The following is a 10,419-nucleotide window of genomic DNA, read 5'->3' as shown; positions in this document are numbered from 1 at the left end:
CTAACCCTCGCGTATGAATTCTTAGCCATCCATGATAACCTCCAATGACGCCATTTCGGATGCCTCTAAGCTCCTTGTCTTTCTTCAATGGATTCCTCCACGCCTTGTGGATTCTTTGTATAACCTTGAGACCTTGCGCGGCTAGATCCCTCACAAGGAAAGGCGAGAGACTTTCTTCGGTTGGCGCTCCCCTCATGGGATACCCTAGCTGTCTTATGGCGAGTGCGGGATTATAATTAATACAACCCCTAGTCCCTATCAGTGGAACATTAGGGTAGTCCCCACACGAGAAAAGAACTCCTTCCTTGCCTTCCATCCAACGAGGAAACCAATTGATCGCACTGCCCCTTATCCCAGCCAAATGTTGGTCCCAATCGACTCTTCCTTTTTCGGCGCATGACCGATAGCTTTGAAGCAGACACGGGTGTCTCGTGTCTTGTCGGAATAGGTGTGAAATCAACCACACACAGAGAGCGGGTAAACAACAGACAATCCGTGCACTGTTTTTCTCACACCTCCGGTCAAAGGTGTCAAACAAATCTGCCAAGATAGCCACCACTGGACTTTCCTTGCTATGGTGGTATGCGAGGAAAGCATCAATGGCGGCTAAGTCTACCAAACCGTCAACGTTCGGAAAGAGGACAACCCCAAAAATCAGCAAAGCTAAAATATCCACAAACGGGCCCCACTTCTCTTGGCTCGCCATATCCCTTGCCTTGCCTTCCATGTATTTCCGAGGCAGGCCCACTACGCCGTTCCAGATTTGCTTCATGTGATCCAACTCTTTTGCTGAATCTCCAATCACAGCTGCAATCTTGCTCAAGGAAGGAAGAAAGCCGGAGAAAAGATACGGTTTTCTCCCCCCAAGAGGGCATCCTAATATCTCCTCAAACTCTTCAATAGTTGGTACCATTTGGAAGTCCCCTAACGTGAAACACCTCAACGACTGGTCATAGTATTGGGCGAGGGATATGACAGCTTCCATAAATACCTCCGCTGCGGTCAAATCTAGAATCTTCCCGTAGACTTTGCAGAAGGCTTGCCTTTGGAGGGGTCCCATCAATCGTCCCAATTCCTTGAGGCTAGTGACATCTAGACCTTTAACCTTGACTTGATAAAACCTTTTGCCGTTTGGATTTGTCCCCATCATTTACCTAAAAAAAGGGGTGGATCAAGACTCCAACATGAATGATGCAATGCGTATGCATGAAACGGAAAGAAAACAAGATAAAGGGGTAATTCATACATACGAGACCGCAGAGACCCAATTTTAATGCTACGTTTGGGCATGATGGCGCCTCGACATAGCATTAAAAAGGTTACGTACTACTCTAAAGAAAACAAATACCACTAGCAAAAAAAAACTATAAACTAGTGCTATTTATCAAAAGATGCATGAGAACAAATGGCACGGAGCGTGTTTGCTCTTTGCCCCTATTTGGGAACCTATAGGATAATATCTAGGGGTCTCTAATAACTACTTCCCAACAATTTATAACTCACACGGCCGTTCTCTAGAGTTATCATCACTCAAGATAATAATATTGTGGCGGTATGGAATACCAGCAACAACACATTATAAAGAGAGAAAACTCTAGATGAGGTTTCACTATTATCAAGCAAGTCGGAGACCTAGCATGATGATAGATTCACCTTCACTCCTTAAATTCCCATGAACCCGGGTGTAGGGCCCCTTTTTTACTCAAACCCGTGGGTGCTTAGAATGCAGTGTAAAGAATGCGAAATAGACAACAGTTATTTACATTTTACACAGTTCAATAAAAGCACACACAAAGTTTCACAATTCCACAATTCCTAAAATAGGCCTAACTCACAAAATCACTCCCTAGTGGAGTCGCCAACTTTCGCAACGTGCCCTTCGTGGGCGAGCGAAGGCGAGGCTCACGGGTGCGCTTTCCAAAGGAGGAAAGATGCGCGGAGTCGCCACCAACGTTTATTTGTGGGAAACGTCGGAAAAACCAAAGGAAACCGGTCGAAATGAAAATTCTAAGTTCGGGAGTTGTATTTACGTTTAAGGAAGGTATTAGAACCTCTTACGTTTGTCTCAAAGGACAACAGCCTATTTTTCAGAATTGTGGAAATTGTGTTATCTTAACTTTTAGTTCTTTTTATTTTTTGAGGTCGACAAAAGCGGGGCTCTTGCTCCTACGTACCCTCCATCGAAGAGGAAATCAGACCTACGTAGTTCTTTCTTATGCGTGAATCAAGTGATTCTTTTTATTTGAAAGGTGATCATTTTAAGGCGTTGGACCTTAAAAATGATCCATTTTACTTGGTAAGAAACTGAAATGATAAACTTTGAAAACCCTATTTTTTGTGGACGAGCTTGACTAGGCGAGTTGATTTTAGCCTTAGTTTCACTTTAGTTATTAGTCAATTCAATTAAGAATGAGAAATCCCAAAGAGAAAACGTTCGATTGATTTTTCGCTTTATTTTACTAAAAGGTAATTTTTTTATTATTATATTATTATTTTACCTCTTTTTTGATTTCCAACGTGGTTACGGCACGACCGAACGGTCGGAATTCTTTTTAAAAGAAATTAACGGATGATACAATTCAAATGATCGGTGGAAATTTATTTTATTTTTAGATTAGGCGAGAAACAACTTAAATAAATGACTGAAGCACGTCAAAAGGGGGTAAAGAAAGCGAATGAAAACGAGAATAAAAATACATGAAACAAAATGTGGACCACCACGAGTACATAGAATGAATTGAAAAGCTCGGTTTGAGGTACTTACCCGTTGAAGACTGAAGAAAAAGAAGAACGAACGACGAATGTTGAAGAATGGTCGAGAATCTTCGCGTAATTACTCACGGAAACGTTACGAAAACGTTACGGAAGCGCCTCGGCTTGGATTTTCTTCACGAAAGTAATTTTCCTCAACAATTTCGAGAGAATAAGAAGTGCCAAGAAGCCTGAACCCTTTTCTTCTTCACTCCTCCCCCTATTTATAGCAAAATAGGGGAGGAGCTTGCCACCCAGCTCGCCCAAGCGAGCTCAGCTCGCCCAGGCGAGCAAGGTTGCTTCCTCCAGAAGCAACAGCCTTTTGGAGGAAGGATCTGGAAGGCCCAAGTGGGCCAGATTGCTATTTGTAACCCCCTTTTTACTAAATGCACCCCCCTTCTATTCTTTTGGTAATTCTTTTTCTGTAACGTTACGAAACTTTACGAATTTCGTAACGATACTTATTTTCCTTCCGCAAGGTTATGAATCCTTACGGATTATGTATTTACTCTTTTTTAGCTTTCGAAGAAGTTACGGAAACTCACGGATTGCGCAAAAACACCTCTTTTCGATTTCCGCCACATTACGGAATTTCACGGATCGCGCAAACCTGCTTCCTTTTGATTTCTGACACGTCTCGGGACTTCATTTATTGTGCAACAAAGAACACCAAGTATCTCAAAGCGGCTAACCAAAGGTTGCATGTCATCAAGTAATAATCCCCGGACGAAATTAGGGTATGACAGTTCCCGATCAAAGATCGGAAGAAAACAAAAGAAAAAAGAAAAATTCTCGATCAAAGATCGGAAGAAAACGAAATAAATATACAGAAAGGTCTTTGGACCAGACAATATCTGAACAATGCAAAATTGTCACAAGAAAACAAGAAAAGAAAGGAAACCACGACTTGAAGTGGTCCTCTCCCTTTGATTGCCAACCAAAATCATGTGCGCTGGTGACTTTCTCATCCTGCACTAAACAAAAACAGAAAAGGGAAAGGCCAAAACACTCAGATCCAAATTTCCCACCAAAAACACCATTCCCGAAAAAGTCCTATTGATCCATGATCACGCATGTGATCTTTGATTTGATAGGAAATGATTTGCAAAATCAAGTCATGACATATCTATGGTTCAGAATTAGGATAAAACACTTACCTGTGTGAGATTGATACACTTCGAGTGATTTTCTTCTATTTTGTTGGACCCAGTGTTTCTTATAAATGGTAGTTTAGAAACAAAACGCTAACATCCAAAATCTCATTTATGGTTATGAGAAAATTTCATCAACATACTCTCCTGCCCCAATAGACAAATTGTTTTTCACCAAAAATTATATGTTGCTCTGATCAGTTGGAGGTTTTGTTTCTTTACTAAAGAAAGTTCGCATTTTAGTGAAAGAACACCGAGACTATTTTAGTTTCAAAAATTGAAGAACTACGTAGGTCTGAGTGCCTCATCGTAATTGAGGATATGTAGGAGCAAAAGCCCCGCTTTTGTCGACCAACCCACAGTTCTGGCATCCCGACCTTTGAGTCAGGTGGCATGCGGAGATACCCCAGGGTTATCTGTACCTTAGTTATCCTGAGATGGCATGTCTGATGACATGCAGAGATACCTTATGGTTATCCGCACCTTTTGTCAGCTAGAGGAAAGTGAGCCCGTTGACACGCAGAGACTAACATCATCATCTGCACCTTTCCCGGAGATGTCAGCGTCTTCAGGCCGAGACTATGAAAAAGTCTCGTTTGCTATCCGTCAGACTCAAGGGTCCGGTAGCATGTAGTGATTAACATCGTCATCTGCACCTTTCCCAGAGATGTCAGCGTCTTCCGGCTGAGACTGCAAAAATGTCTCATTTGCTATCCGTCAGACTCAAGGGTCTAGTAGCATGCAGTGACTAACGTCGTCATTTGCACCTTTCCCTGAGATGTCAGCGTCTTCTGGCTGAGACCACAAAAAAATCTCGTTTGCTATCCGTTAGACTCAAGGGTCCGGTAGCATGCAATGAATAACGTCGTCATTTGCACCTTTCCCAGAGATGTCAGCGTCTTTCGGTTGAGACTGTGAAAAAGTCTTGTTTGCTATTCGTCAGACTCAAGGGTCCGGTAGCATGCAATGACTAACATCATCATCTGCACCTTTCCCGGAGATGTCAGCATCTTCCGACCGAGACTATGAAAAAGTCTCGTTTCCTATCCGTCAGACTCAAGGGTCCGGTAGCATACAGTGACTAACATTGTCATCTGCACCTTTCCCGGAGATGTCAGTGTAACACCCTGATATATATATATATATATATATATATATATATATATATATATATATATATGAATAATTATGTTTGATGTTTGATTGTATTTGTTGTGTTATTTTATCCATAATTATTTTCAAGGAGGTTAATTTAGTTAATAGAGGGGTGTGGATAGATAAGGATCTAGCTTCTCAAAGAAGCCTCTTGAGAAAGCTTCTCAAAGAAGCCACGAGGAAGCTTCTTGAGAAAGCCTCTTAATGAAGCTTCTTGAGGAAGCTACATGAAGCTGCCTCGGTAAAAATGCTGCCCAGCCTTCGTTAACCATTGGATCTTCACAAATTTGGTCTGCAACTTCACAAGACACTTGTCCACGATCTAACCGTTAGGATCTTTGAGAAGATGTTTGGAGTGTGTGCGAAGCTTCCGTTCCCGAGAACATTTCTCATTTAAGCATTTCAGTCTTTGCTTTCGTGTAGCTTAGGAAAAACACCATTTCTTCTTCTTTCTTTCTTCCAAAGCCATTTCTAATGTCCCAAGAACTTTTTCCATCACCCACAGCCACCATTAGCCACCACAAACCGTCGTTGTTCTGCGTTGCAACCCCACACTGAGAGGAACCCTTCGACCGAAGCAGAATCTTCCAACTTGGCTCACGGTTTCTGTAGGGAATGAAACCCTAGTCTGACCTTTCGTTTTCCTTCGAGGTAACCATGGTTCAACGCTTGTTTCTTGTTAGTTTCAGCTTGTCTTTGCATCTTTTCTGACTTTGGAACCACCATTGCATGTTTTACGTTTCCTCTGAAAAACCCTAGAGAAAAAGACTTTGTAAACGTTATATTTTCATGAAATGCATGTTGTTTTCGTAACCTACACTGAACCCTCGTCACATTGGCGTGGTCGGAATTTCCAAATGATGTTCCTTTGTAAAACCCGAAATGCTCTCAGCTCTTTCATGTAGTGATGTGGGTGTTTGACCCAGAGCACTGTTATTAGCTTTGTTTTCTGAAATCCATATTAAGTCTCCTTCATTTTGGTATGGTAGATGATTGTGTGGAACCGACGAGCAGAAAAGAAAAAGACATCTCCAAGTGACGTGACGAGGAAACTGCGGGTAGCTCACAATAGGTGAGGGGAGTTTATTATAAAATTTACTGCTTTAACACCATAGCTAGGGTCAAGGAACCTAGCTGTGAGGATATCTGCCTGTCCCTGTTGCATGCTGATTTTTCTTCAAAGAAAATTACGTTTTAACTAATGGGATGCGATAAAATTGTTATTGATATGCATGCTGGTTTTTTTTAGGAGAACCTATGTTTTTGATGAATGGGATGCGATATATATATATATATATATATATATATATATATATATATATATATGTGTGTGTGTGTGTGTGTGTGTGTGTGTGTGTGTGTGTGTGTGTGTGTGTGTGTGTGTGTGTGTGTGTGTGTGTGCGAAATGCGATTTGTTGTTGATGTCACTATTAAGGATTTTAATTGATATGTGATGATAATTATGATGATATTGATTTGAGATGACGTTGTTAATAAAGATCATGTCAACATGAATTGGTATTATTGATGAATATGTGAATATGAAATGAGGTTGCTATTGTTGTTGATAATGTCATTGAGATGAGATGATATTTATGTTGTGAATGACATGGAAATGGATTGTTGATTGATGTTGGAAATGCATTGGCATGTGCATGTTGTGTATGTTCGTGGGGGGCACTGTGCACTGACCTTCCAGGGTCTTTGGCACTAGCTTTTGGACACGTTCATACGTTGGATGTTGTGTATGTTCGTGGGGGGCACTGTGCACTGACCTTCCAGGGTCTTTGGCACTAGCTTTTGGCCACGTTCATACGTCGTATGGAGTGTATGTCATGGGGGGTAGAGTGCACTGACCTTGTTGGATGGCCCAGTCATGGGTAACTAGCATGGTTAAAGAATCTAAGCATTTCTGAGGGGATGCTTAGGCGCTTTAATTGGTCCATGGTCTTTGGCACTTACTTTTGGCCGTGATCATAGCTCATACGACACAGGAAATAGAGTAACTGTGGCCAAGTGTACTTTGTACTAGGGGGCTTGTCACTTGGTAGGTAACACCTTTGGGCTCCCAGGCTGATCACCTATGGGAGGGGGGCTATTACGTGCACAATCGGGTGGTCTCAACAAACTCAGCACAGTTCCCTAAGTGAGAGTGTCGTGTGGACACGCTTAGGCTATTTCCTGAGATTTGGTTGTTGTTGGTACGTACCACATTGCATCTGAGTGTTGAGTCAGGTGCATGCATCATTCTGTGCAGTCTTGATTGGGTCCATGGATGGATGATGAGTAATTGTTGGATGTGGATGATGAATATTTGTTGGATATGAGTGTTGAATAATGATTGTTGTGTATGCTCATCATGTTTGCCTATGTTCCTTGCTAATTGTGGTTATTTGGAATTGGTAATGGTTCTTTTTATAATGAACTCACCCTTGCAATTTTGTATCGTGTGGTTGATACCTGTGATGATCACGAACCTTGTTCGTGGGAGCAGAATGACAACAACAGGGTGCAGGAAGTGAAATTCTGGTGAGGAGCCACCGAGCCGACGTGATGACTTTGGCATTATTTTGGGAGGGAGTTGTGTTTTGTGATCAACTCCTCCGTAGTTGGTTTTGAAGTTTTATTTTATTGAATCAAAGATGTAAAACTTGGATTTTAATTATACTTATGAACAGATTTAATTTTCGTATATGTGTATGACGTGTACCGAGTTACTGTTTCTATATAATTATGTATATTCACTTAAGTAATGGCGTGTTATTGGATGAATTCATGTTGTGACAAAATTACTTCGGTTTTCATAAGCAAAAATTAAGGGAGTTCTTTTATAAAAAATTGAAATTAGCTTATATTAGAGTGTGGATATCGTAGCGACGAGGCAGGTCATTACAGTCAACGTCTTCCAGCCAAGACTGCGAAAAAGTCTCGTTTGCTATCCATCAGACTCGAGGGTCCGATACCATGCAGTGACTAACGTCGTCATCTGCACCTTTGGCATCCAGAGACGGCAATTCCGATGACATGCAGAGATACCTTATGGTTATCCGCACCTTTTGTCAGCTAGAGGCAAGCGAGTTCGTTGACACCCAGAGACTAACATCGCCATCTGCACCTTTGTCATCCAGAGACGGAAAGTCTGATGACATGCGGAGATACCTTATGGTTATCCGCACCTTTTGTTAGCTAGAGGCAAGCGAGCCCGTTGACACGCAGAGACCAATGTAGTCATCAGCACCCTTCCTGGAGATGTCAGCGTCTTCCGACCGAGACTACGAAAAAGTCTCATATCTGCTGTCAGAATCAAGGGTCCGGTAGCATGCGAAGATACCTTAGGATTATCCACACCTTTCCTCAGCTAGAGGCAAGCAAGCTCGTTGACACCCAGAGACCAATGTGGTCATCTGCACCCTTCCCGGAGATGTCAGCGTCTTTTGGCTGAGACCGCAAAAAAGTCTCATTTTTGTCGTCTGACTCAAGTTTCCGGTAGCATGCGGAGACGCCCTATACGGTAATCCGCACACATTTCGAAGAAAAAAATGTCTTCAGTCATTGGATGCCTTCAAAGGCGACAATATCCTCATCTACATTTCGAAGACAACAATGTCTTCATTCATTGCATGCCTTCAAAAGGCAACAATGTCTTCATTTGCATTTCGAAGATGACAATGTCTTCACCTCAAAAACTTCAATATCCTTTTCCCCTGTGCTTTGTAGGACTCGATGTCCTTTGTTTGAACGCTTTAAAAAAAAGGGAGAGTGAAAATGAAAATGAAAATGAATTAAACGAGAAAAGAAGGAAGTTCAATATCTTCATGCCTTCACGAGCTTTACTGCTTGGATTTGCACTAGTGGCCGGTCAGGTAAAGATCTAGCTCAAACGAAATTAGTGTCTTATCTTTACTAACCTTTTATCTCCAATAAAAGATAAGTAAAGAGGGGCAACTGTCATACCCTAATTTTGTCCGGGGACCATTCTTTGTTGGCATGTGACCTTTGTTTGACCACCTCAAAATGTTTAACACCCATCATTGTGGAATCCGTAAAGTTCTGAGATGTTTCGGGAAGAAACCGGTTAAAAACACGAAAACGGGAGTGTATTTAGCAAAGTGGGTGTGTGTAAATAAATTGTTACACTCTAATTTCATCCGAGGACCATTTTTGATCGCTTCAGAAGGCTTAACACTCATCACGGCGGAATCCGTAAATTTTCGTGAGATTTCAGAAAAAAAATAGCCAAAAAAACAAAAATGGGGGGTGAACTTATCAAGATATGGGTGTAAATAGCAATTTGAATCTAGGCCCTTCCAGAGCATTTGGGAAGTTGGGTTGCTTATGGAGGAAGCAACTGGGCGGCAAGCTCCTCCACGTTTTGTTGAAAAATGGTTTTCGGGGCTTCCATAAAATTTCCAAAAACCTTGGATAAGCATATTTCACTTAATATTGGCGAAAGGGAAGAGAAAAAAAGATGAAAATCAAATCTGAAACACTTTCGTAATGCTTTTGTAATTTTTCCGTACAATATGAAAAAGGGAGTGAACTTATTAATTGGGGTGTGCTTAGAAATCTTCCTCAAGAAGCCTCTGGACAGCAAGCACCTCCTCCCTTTTTCCCTATAAATAGGGAAAGGGGGGCTGTTTCAAAAATGTTCATGACCCCTAGGCTATGCATTTCGGTTATTTTGGGTAAAAAACATGTTTTCGCAAAGAAAAATCGAGTCGAAGTGCTTCCATAACGTTTTCGAGACGTTTCCGTCAGCAAACCTATGAAGATTTTCCTCCGTTCTTCACCGTTCTTCGTTCGTTCTTCATTCTTCAACCGGTAAGTGTTTGAATCTGAGACTTTCAATTCATTTCTTGTTTTGTTTGCTTTCATCTTCATCTCGTTCATTTTCAATTTTCTTTTCTTCCGTTTTTAACGTGCTTTAATCGTTTATTTAAGCCGTTATCTCGCCAAATAAATGATAAAATGAATTTCAACCGATCATTTGTGTTCTAATCTCGTTTAATCACTGTTAAAACAAAATCTAACCGATCGTTCACGCTGTAACCTCGGTTAAACCAAATAAAGCAAAATAATAATAAAATAATCAAAATATCTTGAAAAAAAATAATAATAAAATAATCAAGAAAATCAATCGGACCTTTTTCTTTGAAAGTTTCCTTGAATTAATTGACTAATAATCAAAGCGAAACCAAGGCTAAAATCAACTCACAAATCAAGCTTTGTCCGCAAAAATCACTTGAAACCGTTTTAAGTTCCAACGCCTTAAATGGTCCTCTTTGCTTTTATCGGTTAACATGGACCGTTCAAAAGCATAAAATCAACCCATAACTTTACCGCTTTTGCAAGAACTACATAG

The sequence above is a fragment of the Glycine soja genome, chromosome 6 (assembly GCF_004193775.1).
Source record: "Glycine soja cultivar W05 chromosome 6, ASM419377v2, whole genome shotgun sequence".
Taxonomy (NCBI): Eukaryota; Viridiplantae; Streptophyta; class Magnoliopsida; order Fabales; family Fabaceae; genus Glycine; species Glycine soja.
This window is presented reverse-complemented; position numbering follows the sequence as displayed.